Source organism: Dermochelys coriacea, chromosome 9 (assembly GCF_009764565.3).
Source record: "Dermochelys coriacea isolate rDerCor1 chromosome 9, rDerCor1.pri.v4, whole genome shotgun sequence".
NCBI classification, from domain to species: Eukaryota; Metazoa; Chordata; order Testudines; family Dermochelyidae; genus Dermochelys; species Dermochelys coriacea.
Genome location: NC_050076.1, coordinates 31,135,241 through 31,151,811, shown reverse-complemented (window position 1 = coordinate 31,151,811; position 16,571 = coordinate 31,135,241). Strand labels below are relative to the sequence as shown.

At 38.9% G+C, this 16,571-nt stretch overlaps 1 long non-coding RNA gene across 1 annotated transcript in view; it reads left to right on the top strand.

Moving 5' to 3' along the window:
• The window catches only part of LOC122455893, a 46,142-nt gene extending 32,520 nt beyond the window's left edge, over nucleotides 1–13,622 (top strand). The window contains exon 2 of the long non-coding RNA XR_006274401.1: nucleotides 13,199–13,622. This is a non-coding gene — a long non-coding RNA (uncharacterized LOC122455893). The remainder of the gene's footprint in view (nucleotides 1–13,198) is intronic.
• Nucleotides 13,623–16,571: the final 2,949 nt, after the last annotated feature.

The window sequence follows — 16,571 nt, the reverse complement described above, 5'->3', positions numbered from 1 at the left end:
CCACTGAAAATCAATGGAAGTTGGGTGGGTGCATGACTCCTTTAGGCATTTCTGAAAATCCAACCCATTAAGGTTTTCACCCAACCAGTTTAAATTTTTCCCAGGTTGGTGGTAACAAAAGATTTTCACCTTCTTATGTCCCTTGATTGGTCTAAGAGGGCAGCTGTCTTCATTGCAAAATCAGCAGTTTGTTAGCAGGTTACCGAAAAGGCCAAGGATTGAATGGGTATTGAACCTGAACTATTGTTCTGCCTCAGACAGGTGGTCCATGCAGCTCATGATTGAGGCCCATTGATGGGGCACTGTTGGAAAACTTGCACTGCCACTGCTCATGCTGTACTTGTGCATTTTAGTCTCCATGACTGTCTGTCTGTGGCATCTTCTACAAGCCCCAAACTAACATGATAAAATAACAGTGAAAAGAATGATAGAAGGGGCAATAGAAAGATCTAATGACAGAACATTATGCAGGTATCCTAGCCCAAACCTAGTTCCTGGTTTGCTGGGTTGGAGTATTCCTACAGGGCAGAATGATTTGCTATTCTGGAGAAAGTGTGACCTCATCTGACCTATCTTGGAGCAATATTGACAGGCTCTGGAGTGAGCTATATGTAGACACTTACATACAAGGGATGGGTTGATCTCGTGCAGTCACTCTAACGTACGTGTGTGTGAGAGAGGGAGAGGGAGGTAGGTAGGTGAAAAATGAGAATAGTGGAGAGAAACGTTTAAGAAACCCCACATACCCAGAGCTAAGAAAACTCTATAGGAGAAATCAATAATATGGATACCTTTCTTTTGCAAATTCAGTCCAGAAGAATGTACAAGATTGGTTTCTAAGGGCTCAGTCATGAATGAATTTTTCCACTCTGGTGAATAATATGTAACTATAATATGTTAATAATATAATATTCACCACTCTGGTGAATAATATGTAACTAATTGTTTTTTGTTTTAAATTGTCAATCACGCTGATGCTTTTTTATGACTCTTAGTATTTTAGGACAATGTTTTCCTTCAAAACTACTCTGCCAACTTTTAGTAACTTTTAGAAATAGTAAGCCCCTCGAGAGTTTTTAAAAAGGGGTTTAAAATCAATATAAACTATTTCAAAGGCCAAACTCTGTCCTGAGTTACATCAATACATAGCCATCTGAGACACTAGTTATATACTAGGAATGACTAGCCCCTTCTTCAGCTTCCGCTACTCCAGCTACACTCTATTTTTAGCATGTAGCTGTTTCAGAGATAGTGTGGGTACGTCTTCTTGAGCTGGGAATTACACCTTTAGGTCAAAGTGTAGACTTACTTTACATCTGGAATAAGTCCCTGGAGTAAGCAGACATAAAGGGAGTGTAATGTAAAGCCACTTGTGCCAGATCCTGCACTGAGAGCAGCTCAGACAAATCCAAGGACTAGCCACCACCTCTTTCAGTAACTAATAACAGGTGTTGTCAAACTTTTTGTAGAAAGTTTATTTCATTGCTATAGTAATTATTTTCTCAGTAGCTCATAGCACAGAATGTGTTTTGATTCATTTTTAAGACAAAGATATCTGACTTTTAGTCCCACAATAAAATTTTAATCAGTTAACTGAGGCAGCTCCTGTAGCACGAATAGAAAGCAATCCTTCCAAACTGCTTTTCTAGGCTTCCAGGGTCATTTGCTGTATAAAAGTGCATATACAGTTAGATGAATGCTTTTTTTTAAATGGTAAATCATTCCAAAAGGGAAATCTTCTTTCATCCCTCTCTTCCTTGTTTTACAAGTTGGACATATATACTGCAATCTGTTACTTTAAAACTTATAAGAAATATATAATTGGCTAATATCACTAATATTGTATAGCAAAAATATACTTCGATTCACAGGGCCTTCTTGCACAGGTCAGTTTATTTATATCATACAATTACACACTATAAAATACACACACAACAACATAATCTCAATGCCAGATGAGTATTTATGTCATTAAGAAAATCTGCCAATGATGCATAATAATTAGTGCATACAATAAATTGCAAAGGGCACCATAAAAACATGCATTTATAATCATACAGAGTAAACCACAATGATGTTAGTGCCACAGCTAATGTTTCCATCCTCTAATGCAACCACAGCTGACTCTATACTCAGAATGTCTTCATTTGGTACTTAATAGCTGACAGCTGATGTGTTTTAATGTTTTTTTTTTTTAGCTAAATTAAAGAATGAGCTATAGGCATAGCCCCTATTATATAGAACACTTGCTTGAATTCCCTGTTTTACTTACTCCAATACAGGTTTGAGTATTTTTCTTACTTAGTGCTATACATTATCTTATTCAAGTAACAGCAAAATTGAGTATATGCTTCAAACCCTTATTCATATGAATAGTTCCATAAAATAATGGGACTACTGTCATGAGTAAGAACTTTAGGCCCAGATTCACACAGGTGTTTATGCACTTATATTCCAGACTTGGGTGCCTAAATGCCATATTTAGGTACCAAAGTCCAAGTTTCAAGCTCCAAAGTAGTCCGCAAAACTTCTGCTGAACCCTGTAGGCTCCTAAACTCACTTGGCAATTAAATTTCCAGGATAAAAGTTCCCCAAGTGCCTAAGTTCTTTTGCCCATGAGTGTGTACACTGCTGCCTCATTCTGAGTGTCAGATGCCTACATCCTGCTTAACTCCCAGAGTTATCCGCGAACCAGGAGAAGATAGGTGCTCTTCTGCCTATCTTTGCATGTGAAGCCCAATAGGGTAGGCATGCTCAGAAGCCACCTACTTGCAAAATCTGTCAGGAGCTGGTGGTGCCTACCTTTAGCCCAGTGGCTAGAGCACTTACCTAGGACGTCAGAAACCCAGGTTCATTTCCCCCATCTTCTTGAAGCTGTTCCCCTGTATATATACTGGGCATGTACACATGTGAGGGAGAGACTGACTCTAGTTAGGGCACCCACCTGGGAGGAGGAGACTCAGGGTCCAGTCCCCCTGCTCCAGTGACTCTTTAAGTATTTATACCCTGTGCAACAGCTTCAACAGGGGGAAGTGGTAGAGCCCCATATCAAATTATCCCATAGCTCAGAGGGGGATTTAGAGAGGTCTCCCACCTTTCTCCTTTTCAGACAGAGAAGCAAATTGAACCTGGCCTCCTGCATACCATGTGGGTGCTCTAACCTCTTGGCAAAGGTGGACAACACATCCCTTCTCCTCCTCCAGCTGATTTGTGTGGAATAAGGTAGGTGCCTGCCAAATTATCACAGAAACTGACGTAGGCACCTAACTTGTATGACTCCATCACAGGTGTTCCCATCTGTGAATTGCTAGTAGAGACAGGTGTATCTCATCTTCATGAGAGACATGGGACTTAGGACACCTCCCTCTCCTTGGTATCTTCCGTTGGCTGGCTTAGACAGCTCTCCACCCTAGTGCAGTGGATTTTGTGGATTACATTCTGAGGCACCTCTCTCTCCTCGTTCATTGTATAAGGAACCTAGGCTTTGTGAATCACAGTGTTGTATAAGGAGCCCCTCAAATCAGGTGTTGCAACAATCAGTGTCACACTGCATAAGTATTTTTGTGAATCTAGCCTTTAGAGAACTGGACCCTTATTCACCAGTTGTGATGACATCACAGTGGTGCACTGACAATGTAGTGCGTATTCATTTGTGCTGGCCAAAAATTTTCAGTCAAACTGCTTTTTGGGTGTTTTTTTTGTTTGTTTGTTTGTTTGTTTTTGTCATTCCCCTTCCCCTGTGGAAAATTGGTCTTTTAACTGAACAATTTTTTTTCACAGTCTGGAATAACTTGGCATTTGTCGAAAAAATAAAACTAACACACATATGGCCCAAACTTTTGTTTTGGAAATGCTTACTACAAGCAACACGTTATTGTGCTGTATCTGAACTAGACAAAAAGATAGACTATGAGACTGAGCCATAATCTGCATCCCACTTTCCCCCTGTTCTGTGGGGGAAAATAACATGTGTCTGGCTTATTCCTGGTGTAGTGTACATCCTCCAGCATACTGGTATAACTATACTATGTGGTGCATTGCATTGTGGCCTCCAACCATGCCCCTCTCCATCCAGCCCATTCCCACCCACTTGCATGGTGGGGGAAAATGAGAGTAGCTTGGTGAGTCTGCTGCCTTCGCCCACTGTTAGTGCAAGGGAGTAAAGGGTGGGGAGGGCATAGTCCCTTGTACCACAGTGCAAGCTGGTCCACAGGCTGGGCCATTGAATGCTATTGAACAGGAATGCTAGTGAACAAAGCTTCATTGTCCAGGCCCTCATTCTCATGTCTTGATTACTGTTACCACTTCTTTGGCAACCCTGACAACTCGCGCCTTTCTTCAGTTCACACAAAGCACAGCTGCTGAAATGATCTTCCTTGCCCCTCCCTGCCAGTGATTGGTAGCCTCCCCATCCCCTCCCTTCTTTCTCTTCTGTGGAGATTTTAGCTGGCTGCTTGGGGGTGAGGCACGTGGTATGTGCCAAAAATGTTTTCTGCCCCGGCCAGCAAAATGGCTACAGCCTCTCCTGTCTTCTGTTACAACTGTCTTCACACTTTCTTTTGTGCCACCCCCGGTAGATTGAGTGCCATCTATGATCAAGCCTGTAAGGCCACTACCCTCCGCTCCTTCAGACCCCTTCTCAAAACCCACTTCTGAACTTACAGCAACAGGAGATCGGACAGCAGTTGATAGCAATTTTAAGGAAAAAATCCCTCTCTTCCCCCCGCCCCCTCACCCTTACACCTATCCCTGAAACTTCTACATGATGTTGAGCCATCAACAAGCCTTGATCCTCATCCCACTGAATTTAAAGGAAGATTTGCCATAGACTTTGCTGGGAGCTGTACTATATCTACAGCTAGTCTGCATAGATGCATGAACTTATTGCTGTTACTCTTATGCTCCCACTCCTTTCCTCCTATTGTTTGCTGACTCAGATTAGTTTCCAAAGTTTTTTGGGAGGCTGGGGGCAGGGACCATATCTATGTGACTGTAGAATAATTAGCACAATGGAGCCCTGACCCTGATTCAGCACTAACAGCACAAATAATAATTCTGTAGTCTCTAGGCTCATCGTCTTTTGCTGTATTGGATGGGGTATGTCAATAAAGCACTTTTAAGTCGAAATGGGTTGTGATTGAAATATTTCAGTTGTAGGTATGTTATCTTAGTGTTCACAGAGGTGCACTGAACACAAAGGTTGTTTTCTTTGTATGTCATTGTGGCTGTAGATAAGGAAACAGCAAATCAGCTGGCATTGCAGTGATTTTCCTGGATGTTCCACTTTTGTTCACAGTTTAAGGCCAGCAGGGGCCATTAAAGCATCTACTCTGACTTTCTGTATATCACACTGTTAAATTTCAACTAGTTATCCCTATAGTGAGCAAATAATTTGTTTGAATTTTTTTTAGCAGTGCAGTGCTCTTGGAATAATGTCTCAATGACAATGAAAAGTTCCTAACGATAAGTCAGCATGACTCAAGTTTTTCCCTTGAGGTATACTTAGTTGATATTTTGCAAAAAGAATCAAAGAAAATGTCCTAATTCACTCAAGGGAGCAGGGCAGCGACGAGAGGGGGGGAAAATGAACAGTTCCAAACGACACTTGTGAAAGTTTTATTTTTCTATTGTGTCTTTGAGACTAATAAACAATCAAGAGGACAGAGAATTCATGCATTGAGCTCTAAAACAATTCTTAGGAAAAATGTGTTACCGTATTTGAAGAGAAGCAGAGTTTTAATTAAAGTTGTTTTTTTTTCCTGACCTACTCAGCCAGGGATGGTTCAAGGAGTCTTGGTGTGACTGCAAGAGCTATGTTCCCCCTTTCTTGGGGTCAGGCAGGAACCAAGATCAACTTCCATTCCTAGCATGGAATGCTCCTGTCTCTGCCTCCTCTCTCTTCTTCCCCCATGTCCCAGTTTCCCTGCTGGGTGAAACACCAACACTATTAGTAGTAAATTCTGTTCCAATTTACCATTTCCAGGGGAATGTCAACTTTTTTATGAACTGCCTAGCATAAGAAATGAATTGGCACTGATCCTTTGTGCTGCACAGTCATTCTTTATGGAAACATCTTTAATACAAATATTGGACAAAATATTCCCATCAGTTGTAGGCATAACTCCCACTAGAATGGGTGCCACTTAATGGTCAGGCCCCTTTTATGTGATGGTTGAAGCTAAATTAGCACCACATTTTATGAAGAAGATGACATCCAAAATCCTGGTATTTCAGTGATCCAAATCAGCTTCTTGAATTCATTCCTAATCTGCTGTTAAAAAAAGGTTAATGACAGTAAATAAGGGATTCAAGTCTCTATGCAATTGTTTTGAAGTCAGTGTGGGGCTGGATGTAGGGGCATAATTAATGAGAGTTTTTCCCATAAAGATTAATTCCATTATTGTAGAATTACAGGACATATGATATGTAATCTTGTGAGTATAAAATATATTTCTCTGCTACTTCCGTGTGTGCTCGGGTTATGCCATTGAGGTCCATGGAGTGGCACTGGTGTAACTGAGAAAAATATAAAATACATGGGCATGTAATATACACTGCTTATAACAGAATAGTTTGGGTACTCCAGATACAAGATAAAATATGGGAAACGCTCACAAGAAAGGGTAACTTTGTAAGTGAAGTAAGCTAGCCAGATTCTGGCCCATGCCATGACCTGTTTGTAGAGCAAAGGGACCTTAAAGAAGCACTAAATAGGCAGCTGAGGATTCCCCTGACATGGAGAAATGCTCTTTTGGTATAAAGTCATTGTTTCCAGACACCTCTCTATGATCTGCTCCTTCCCTGGTATAAGAGTATCGTGGAGCTGGAGGGCACTGTACTCAACAATCCTCTCTACCATAATGGCCTTCGGGAGGCTGTAATAGCTGGAACAAAGTAAAGCAGCCTAAAAGATGCTCTAATTTGCCTCTGGAGATGGTTGGGCCACCAGCCTACCCCAGTTTATAGCAATCTTTGCCATCCTGCATCTCAGCCACACCAACCCTTGCTCCAAAGCAGCTGAGGATTTAGTCCAATAGTTAGAAATCAAGACACTGATTATGAAGCTTATAGATGGGCAAAATGGGGTATCATCTTTGTAAGATGTAGGTACCAAATAAGTGAATAATAATTAAATAATTTAAACTAGATCTTGTGTATATCTTAATATTAAGCAAGGATTATGGGTTTTTTTTAAAGTTCTCTGAGGAAGTCAAATGAAGGGAAAACATTTGCTCTTCCTGTGTAGTCTTCCCATACAATTTACATTTTTCATTAAGGATTTTTTTTTTTGCAATATTTGAGGGGTGTGTTTTTTAATATTGCCAGGAGGGGAAAAGTATCTTCTGTAGCCAAAACAGATTTTGATTTGAATTGGTAAGAGATTGCATTCATTCAGAGTTTGTATTACAATGGTTGGAAATACAGCTCTATCTAGAGGAACTACTTCAATTGAATTTTCATTTGCATTTTAAAACATGGATGCTTTGTTATGCGAAAAACTATTAAAGAACTCGGAGGAAAGAGATGTGGTGTAATAAATGTATACAGTAGAGTTTACTAATTTATAGTCACAGTTAGAGACTTCTCATTCTGGTTCCAATTTACTGAAAAACATGCATATGTTCATTACCAAACGTTTTCAGTATTAAAGTAGCCTTTTAGTGGCATGCTTACAATATAAATTTTTAAAACAGCTTTATGAGTTCAAGAAAATGCATATTGCATGTCATCTACAAATATAAGATGGTGACTGATTAATTATAAAGCTGTATTTCATCTACGGGGTACAGATGCCTTGACAGCTTAGTACCATGTAATTTTATTCAAAAAATCAGGTACCAAATAAATGCAGCAACATATATAGAAAACCTATTATAGGGAACCAAATGGAGGATTACTAATAACTTTGCATTTACATTTGTGAAGCAGAAAAAGAAAAGAAAGGCTATTGTTAATTATCTAAGTAGGGGAAGTAATATAAAATACCAGTAATTTTTATACAGAGATTCATGTTTGTGAACACATTTATCAAGCAAGTTAAATAAAGAATATATTACAAAAATATTTTCTTATGTATGCAACAGTTTCACTGCATGTCTTTTGACAGTGAAATATTTCTAGGTCCTTAAGAGAAGCCATTTATATATCTGCTTAAAAAGCCTAGGGTTTCACCTAAAGGATTGCAATCTGGCAGTTATATATATATCATATAACTAATGATTAACAGATTAGTGACCTGCCAGGAAGCACAGATGGTTTTCTCATGTTTTTTTAAGCCTGTGTTACTAAGATATCATTCCAATGTATCTATATAGGGTCAAATTCTGAAATTCTGGGTCAGTTTTTCTTCAGGTAACTCTAACTTAAGTGAAGTATTGAGTAAAACAGAAGACCCAGGTAATGCCAGCTAATGAGGAAAGTTCATAGATGGCTACCCTGACTGCCTAAGAATTCCAGTGAGCTTCTTTGTAAGGTGTCTTCCCCTAGTTCCCCTGGAGGAAATGAGGTGGAGAGACCTTCTGCCTTTGGTAGAGAAGTAGGGGTACAGCCCCCAAGTTATGCAGCTCTCCAATTATCCAGGGAGATCTCCACTTTCTGAATGTTGCCAGAGCTTCCCCCTTCTTCCCAGTACAGGATCCCACTTTAAGGAAGGCTTCCCCCGTGTATGTACGCGGGGCAGAGGGCAAGCAAGACATCTTAATACAGCTTGAAACTTTATTTTTGGTGACTAATCCTCGGGGGGCAAAAGTGTCTCTCCAATTGGCTCCATTCTTCACCCTGCCCATCCTGCCCTTGGTTTGCTGCCTTGCCACTGCAGATTCCTGGATCTGCAGAGATCACTCCATCTGCCTGACAATAGGGAAATGGATGGTGCCCAAGAGGTAAATGTCTTGCCTTCCCCCCCTTTCTATGTGTTCAGAGCAATATCATGTGAGGAACTCTTTGTACAGATCTATGGGGTCTGAATGGACCCTGAATAAGTACCTCAGGATTAGCAATGATACAGCAGCACAAAACTGTAGAGTTGGATTTTGGTTGCTTTGATTATTTTTTTTTCTTTTTTATATTTGAGATGGGGTGTACACAGCACACAAATGATGAAAGAGTTAAGTGGAGCTGAAAACTAAGGTAGTTGCAATTGGAGGGTGGACCAGGCACAATTTAAAGATGAGTCACATCTGGAGAAGGACCTGGGTGGTTAGTATAAAGAGAGGAAGCTAGAGTAGGAAGAGGGCCAAAGGAAGAAAGGGAAGGAACTCTGCAGTTCCTCTCTTGATACTAGACTGTGCTGGTCTTTCTAGTCTCAAGGAGGAAGTCGAGGGAGTGCAGAGGTCTATCTTATGACAATGCTGCCAACATGTCAAGGCATTATCAAGGAATGCAGAAGAAACTTTTAGAATAGAACAAATATGCTATATTCATACCATGTGCTGCACACTGTCTGTCTTGTTGGCTGCAGTGCTGTTGATTGTTGTCCGGTGCCAGTAAGGTGGTTTTTTTTTTTTTTTTGTTTTGTTTTTTTTTTTTTTCCTCAGTAATCCAGTTACTTTATACATTTTTAGCTTTTACCACATAAGTCAAGCTCTCCAAGAAAAAGAATTGGATTTGAAAACATGTGCAGACCTCTGTCAATCATTAGCAGACCACTTACGCACTTTGAGGAATGATTTTGAAAGATTTGAAGACATATCAAAAGATATCTTGCCTGATATTAACTACAAAGAAGCTCAGTCCCGCAAACGAATCAGGAAAAAACAAGCAAATGATAGCAGTGCAACAGAAACAGCATTGAATCATAGAAACAAATTTTGCATATCTACTTACTACGCTATAATTGATACACTTGAAGCTCATATGAAGAGGAGAGGTGAAGTGTACAAAGAAGTATCAAGTAGATTTTCTTTTCTAAATGATATGGACTTATCTGACGAACAATATTCACAAGGTTCCCAAAAGCTAGTTGACTCGTACCCTCTTGACTTGAACATGAATCTCTGTGAAGTACGGCAGTTCCACTGTTATACGCATGCAAAGTTTAATGAAACAGGAAAAATTAAATTCAGTCACATTGATCTTCATGACACAGTATTGAAAGATGGAATACAATGTGTATTTCCAAATGTAGAGATCGCACTACATATTTTTCTAACATTGATGATTACTAACTGCTCCACAGAATGCTTTTTCTCAGCTAAAAAGAATGAAAAACCCTCAGAACAACAATGTGTCAGGACAGACTTGATTCACTTTCCCTATTGTGTATGGAAGCGGACATGCTTCGTCAAGTCAGCTTCGATGAACTTATCCAGAATTTTTCAAATCAGAAAATCTAGAAAAAAGCTATTTTAATTTCAGCATACATGTAAGTTTTTTCAATGTCATTTCAAAAAATAAAATTTTATTTTACAGTATATTATTTTTATTTTGAATTACATGAGGGGGGCACCATAATCTTTTCAATGCTTAGGGCCTCTAAAGGTCTTAATCCAGCCCTGGCACCACCCTAAGTGTGGAAGCTTGCATAGTGAGAACAGAGAGGATTTGGCAGATGATTTGGAGAGAGTATAAAGGAACCAATCTGGTTGATAGGGTACTCTCCTTTGAATATTTATTCATCCTGAATTAGCTGAATGCCTTGAGTCCCATACATCCTGCTGAGTCTACAGAGTGTATGAGGTAAATGATCAAAGCTGAGGAGACTTTTGCAGTATTCCTTTGGTACCTTCTGTGAGAGGGCAAGTTCTTATATATATTTTAAGGAGTTGTATTTTAAGGCATATTTGGGTAATAGGAATAATCTTCTGTTTTAAAATCAGTTGGCTTTGTTTGGGGTGGGGAGGGACTACTATGTGTCTTAGAAAGAGAGAAAATTAAATTATTTTTTAAAAAATCAAATACGTTAGTGATTGGAAGCACAGAGCTTGATTCATTATTTGCAGATTCAGAGGGTGAAATTCCTGACCCCATTGATGTCACTGGAAAAGCTCAGTTGACTTCAGTGGGGCCGTGATTTCACTCATTATATACACAATCCATGAGTACTCAGACACCCTCCCAGTTTCCTTTCAATTTTTCCAATAGCATGCATTGCAAGTGAGAAGTGAGCAAGGCTTCCTGCACTCTTAGAATGTTAGAACGCCTGCAGCTACCATGTATTAGTTGCAGTTCATGACAAAAAGTATTGGGGCTGACTGCTGCTCAAGGACATAACACATTTAGGTCTTATCATGTAGGCTATCCATTTCTAATTTATCCAATTTATCTGTTGCTGATCCTGCAGTGTCAAATCATTTTGAAAATATATTAAATTCATATCTATCCTTGCTAGTGTAGTTCAGATGTTTAATTAACATTTCCTTCTGAAGACAGTCACTCAGTGTAGACTTTCAAAAGCTCTCCCCTTGGGTGAAATCTTTTATATTTAAATTATTGCATTTATTAATTTACATATTGGCTTCTGGGCTGATGTTTTAGATTGCTTGTCCTTTGCCATATTTAAAGTAGTCTCCACTAAATATAATGTCCATTGGAGCTGACAAGTTAAGGACAAAGACAAAAATTGGCAGTTGGTTATATCCTCAGTGAAAGGACACTAGTTTGTAGTGTATATTTGCCATGATGCTTGGTGAAATGTATTTAATCAGACAGGCTGTAAGAATGTTCTTGCATGTGCCAAATCCTTGTATGAAACTGTTTGAGACAGTGTAACATTTTCTATTCTCTAGTGATGAGGCTTAATGCATTACTCAAAGCTCTTATAAAATATAAGAGCCTTCCTAACTTGTCTTCAGAGCCAAATATTGGTAATAGAACCGAGTTCCAGAGTTGTGCAAAACCACTGGATTGCACTAAAATAGAAATGATCAGTTTTTTTTCTCAAATTTAGGGAAATAAACCTACCCAGATCAGAAAATTCATCATAACTTCATTTCATTTTTACTGAAATTTCATAAATTTGTATCTGTGGGGATGTGTACATTTTCCTTCTCATCTGTAGCAGAAGGGAGGCTGTAATGCAAACAATTTTTCAAGTAACAAGGGTGGTCTAAAACATATTTTCTGTGAACCTAGGCTTGACTGGCCAAACACTCTGTTGGTAACCCAAAGAGAAGGTCCTCTGAAAATTCACCTTTAAGCTAACTGCCATAAGTGAAATCTGTGACAGAGTAAGGAATAGCACCCAGGTGTGAGGAACTGTACCTTTTAACAGGCTCATGTTATGTAAAGCAGACATTGGGGAGTTAGGTACTGAATGAAAAGATCTTTCAAGCATCTTGTCTGTGTGATTACTGCACACCACACAAGGGATCAGATGCTGCCTTCATTTGCACCTATGCAGTTCCACTGAAGTCAGTTATGGCCTGAATTTGGTCCCAGATATTTTGAGATTATCTCCTGCCTTAAACACAAGAGCATCCCTGTATCCTAATGAATCGGCTACTTCTTGTTTCTGGAACATTAGAAGATAAGAGTACAGACCACAAGGAAGAGAGGCAATTAAGGAGCCACATGCTGCATGTTTGTATTGCACAGCCCACCATATGTGGGCACAGCATGTTCAAAAATATGCAGCTAAAATTAACCCCCAAAGTTAGTCTCCTTAGCACTCAGGAAACAAAACCATAATATATTGGATGTTGGGACCTCAGATGTTGTTCAGGTGCTAATTAGAAGCTTCCCACAAGACGACATTTGTATTTATTGGTGTGATTAAAATGACTATGTAACTTTACCTAGCTATTACCATCTCGAGCATTGCCTGAAACTGTTTGAACTGAAAGGCAAAAATTTGCTAACAGCCCATTTACATTACTTATGGCAGAGAGACACATTACAGCACTTATCCCAGTTCAGACAGCAGGAGATTATTAAAAGCTGTATATGTTTTTACAATTAAGTGCTATGGATCATAACTATCCACCTTGACTGAATCAGAGGTTAGTGAGCTGGAGCAGTGAACCAAATTTGTTAGGTCTGATGTTAACTAATGGACAGTTTCCTTCTTTACAAACTGTTTCTTCTGCCGCTGCTACGAGGTTCCTCTGGAATATATTCTAGCCATCTACACCTTATAATGTATATTTTACCATTGGCACAAATAGTTTGCAAATATGGGCTTTCTGTGTTTCTTTGATATCCAGATTTATATATCACTTGAGTCAAATATTGATTCTGCTATCTCTCTCTTTATTTTCAGAGCTTATATTTGTGGGAGACGAAACTTTGGATACCACACAATTTCCTGTAGTTAAATGCAGACTAAACAGAAGCCCTCAGTGGCAGCATTCCTTGGCTTTTAGGAGTAATTTATGTAATAGAACGTTAACAGCTGCATTTTAGTGGCTATGAAATTATCAGAAAATTGGCTCAAGATTATATTAAATATCTGAAGGTCTACTTTGATTTTATTTTCCAGTAAATGTGTGAATTTATGTTAATTCTTTCTCACTGTTTTGTATAATCTTAATACAATTATGGCCTATTTTAAAAGAATTGTGTGAGTTTTAATAGCTCTGAGGGTTTGGTTTATTTACTTTGTAATGTCTTCAAAGGTGGAATCATTTAATTAAATTTGGAATTTGGTAGCGTTTCTCCAAATATTAAACCATTTGTAAACAAAAGCTCCATATTGTGACTTATGCTGCTTATTCTGAGTGATGAGAAATGAGATTCTTTTTGACATAATTTTTAAAAAGAAGAAACAGAAAAACTCACGAATTTGTAGTACATAATCTCCTCTTTGCAAGGAAAAAATAGAAAACGTTCCCATGTCCTGTATATTTACAAGAAGTTTCAGATCTGTCGTGCTAATCCTGAGAAGCTGACAACAACTTTGCTGCATGTGGCAGCAAATAGAAAATGGCTCCATTTTCTAGTAATTAAAGGATGGACTATTTTTTTAAAATAAAATATTAGGCAAAATAAATAGGATTTAAAGTAGAGGATCTTATCTTCAGATGTCAAAGTTAAGGTTTGCTGATAGCCAAATCCTCAGTTATTTTTATTCCAAACCTTTCCTTTAACTCTCAGAATCTAGCTTTCATCCTTCATAATTCATTACTTTCCTTGCTACGAGCATCAACTACTTTAATGCAGTTTTGTTGGGCCACCCGATAATGTTTTGGTTTAATGTCCCTCCATGCAAGAAGCTAGCGGTTGCTCAGATGCTGACAAATTTTTTTTTTATAAATTCAAACACATTAATAGCATTGTTTCCGTAGCTAACAGTCCATTAAACAATTGATGTTATTTCCTTACTTCTGAGCAAGCCTAATGGGCTCAAAGGTAGTTCCTGTCAAATCCCAGATCCTTGTTCCAGAAAGCAAATCATGACAGTCAGTAAGACCAGAGGCTGTGCATCTCATACTGTTCACTGTCTTACCTTCACACTTTAAATAACAAATTAGAAACAGTGCTCTTCCATAGATCTGATTTAAGGATCTCTATTGGCTATTCTGCACTTGTGGGGCATGCAGAATCTGTCAATGTCAATGGGAGTTTTGCAGTGGAGGCTGAGACTAGCATATTCAATAGAGATTGGCAGTGCAGTGGAAGTGAGAATTTTTGCCCTAACTGCAGAATCGGAAAGAAAGGATAGGCAGGAGTACCGTGGAAACTGAATGTTCCAGGAAAAATAACCATTCTAGGTAATATTAGATGTTAAACAACCCAGCACACCTAGAGGCAAAGCTACCCCAGGGAACACCTCAGACAGGGTAACATACATAAAACGTAGCAGCAACAAAAATGTAGCCTTCGTCCAGGGCTTAAAGTAATCAGGAACATGAAGAATGCATCTTCCCATCCTCTTCCACTCTCTGCCTGGGAAACCTCTCCTCCCCATCTTCTACCTAATGAGGACTCTCCAAGGAGTGGGGAGATGAGGTGGGAGCAGCAGTTGGTGCTATCTTCTGGCTAAGGAGTTTCAAAGGTTTCTAGCCATGCTACAGAGCAGTGGCAGCATCTGACTGGAGAAGAGGTGCCTCAGCCATAAATTCCCTATTTGCTTTCCCTAAAGGAAGATCTACTCTTCTGCTATTGTCTCCTTCCTCTGTCTCTCCACTTCCCTCCTCCCCCTCTTCCAGACAGGACAGGCAAATCATCTACTTTTACATGTAATCTCTTATTTTTCAAATGCCTTTAATTCTTCAGAATTCCTGTTAAAAATTCTAAATCCAGAAGGGACCATTGTGATCACGTAAGTTGACCTGTATATAACAGGCCACAGGACTTCCCTGAATTAATTCCTGTTTGAACTGGAAGCTAGACAAATTCAGACTGGAAACAGGGTACAGATTTTTAACAGTGAGCATAATTAAATATTGGAACAATTAACCAAGGTGGATTCTTCACCTTTAAATCAAGATATGTTCCAGTTGAGACCTATCAGTTAGCCAATTTTTAATCCATGGAATGATGGCATTGAATCATTCTAGTTGCATCTGACATCTCAGTTTCTCCTGATCTCCAAATTTTTGTTTGTTTTAACATTCAAAATATAGTTTATATCCTGGCACAGTCTAAATGACAGTATTTCTAGAAATGGGGTTGGAAACACCACCTTGCACATCATTAAGGTAATGTGTTATTTTTAACCTGCCTTAAGAACACATGACTTTTTTTTTTAAGCTGATACATCAGTAGATTGCATTTTATTCTTATTTTCTCTTAAGAACGCTCCAGTTGGGGAAAACTCCCTCTTGCTATTCACTCTACATGGTCAAACTGAGCAGCCTTACCTCTGAGACAGTTATTGCAGCAGTACAAATTATCTGGCTCATGTAATAATCTGTTAGAGTATGAGAAACCAGTGCAAATTAGCAATAAGAAATGCTAAAGCTATATATCACTGGCAACAATTTAGGAATAATATCTCTCTGCCTGAAGCAGATTCTGGTGATTCACTGGTAATTTGCTAGAAGCCTTTCAACTTCATTCTTATTTGTGGAGTTAATGATAGGTTATTTTGCAGTGTGATTGAAAGATCTGACATCTTAGCTATTATTTAAGGGTGTTGATTCCCTTCCACATGGAAACTTACCCGATTTTAAAGCTTTTTTGTTTCTCTCATGACAAGAACATCTTATCTGTATTTTAAAATAATATGCTAATGTAATGAACTATCTTTGTATATTTGCAATCTTGCCTTCGGGTAGTTGGCCTACAGAGAGATTAAGGAATCTGCTGCTACTACTGCTCAACTAAAGACATCCACCATTAGCACAAGTGGTAGATGCCTGTATTTTGGGAAATGAAGTCTCTGGGTTCTAGCTCTGGACACCCAAGGGTGTATGTGGTTTATATAGTTATTGTCTAGCATTGCAATAAATAAAGTCTGAGTCTACATAGGAATGTTGATATACTGAAGGATCATAATCAGGCATTCTTTGGGAGTAGAAAAAATGGAGCCAAACTTCCTCCTTATTCCATGATGGCATAATGCATCTAGAAGATCATGCCATTTTGTACCATATTCTGGAGGGACTGGGGGATAATGTTCCTGATTTTCACAGATCACCTTACACCCAATTGCATTGGTTACAGGAGTCATGGGATCTGTGATTTTTTTT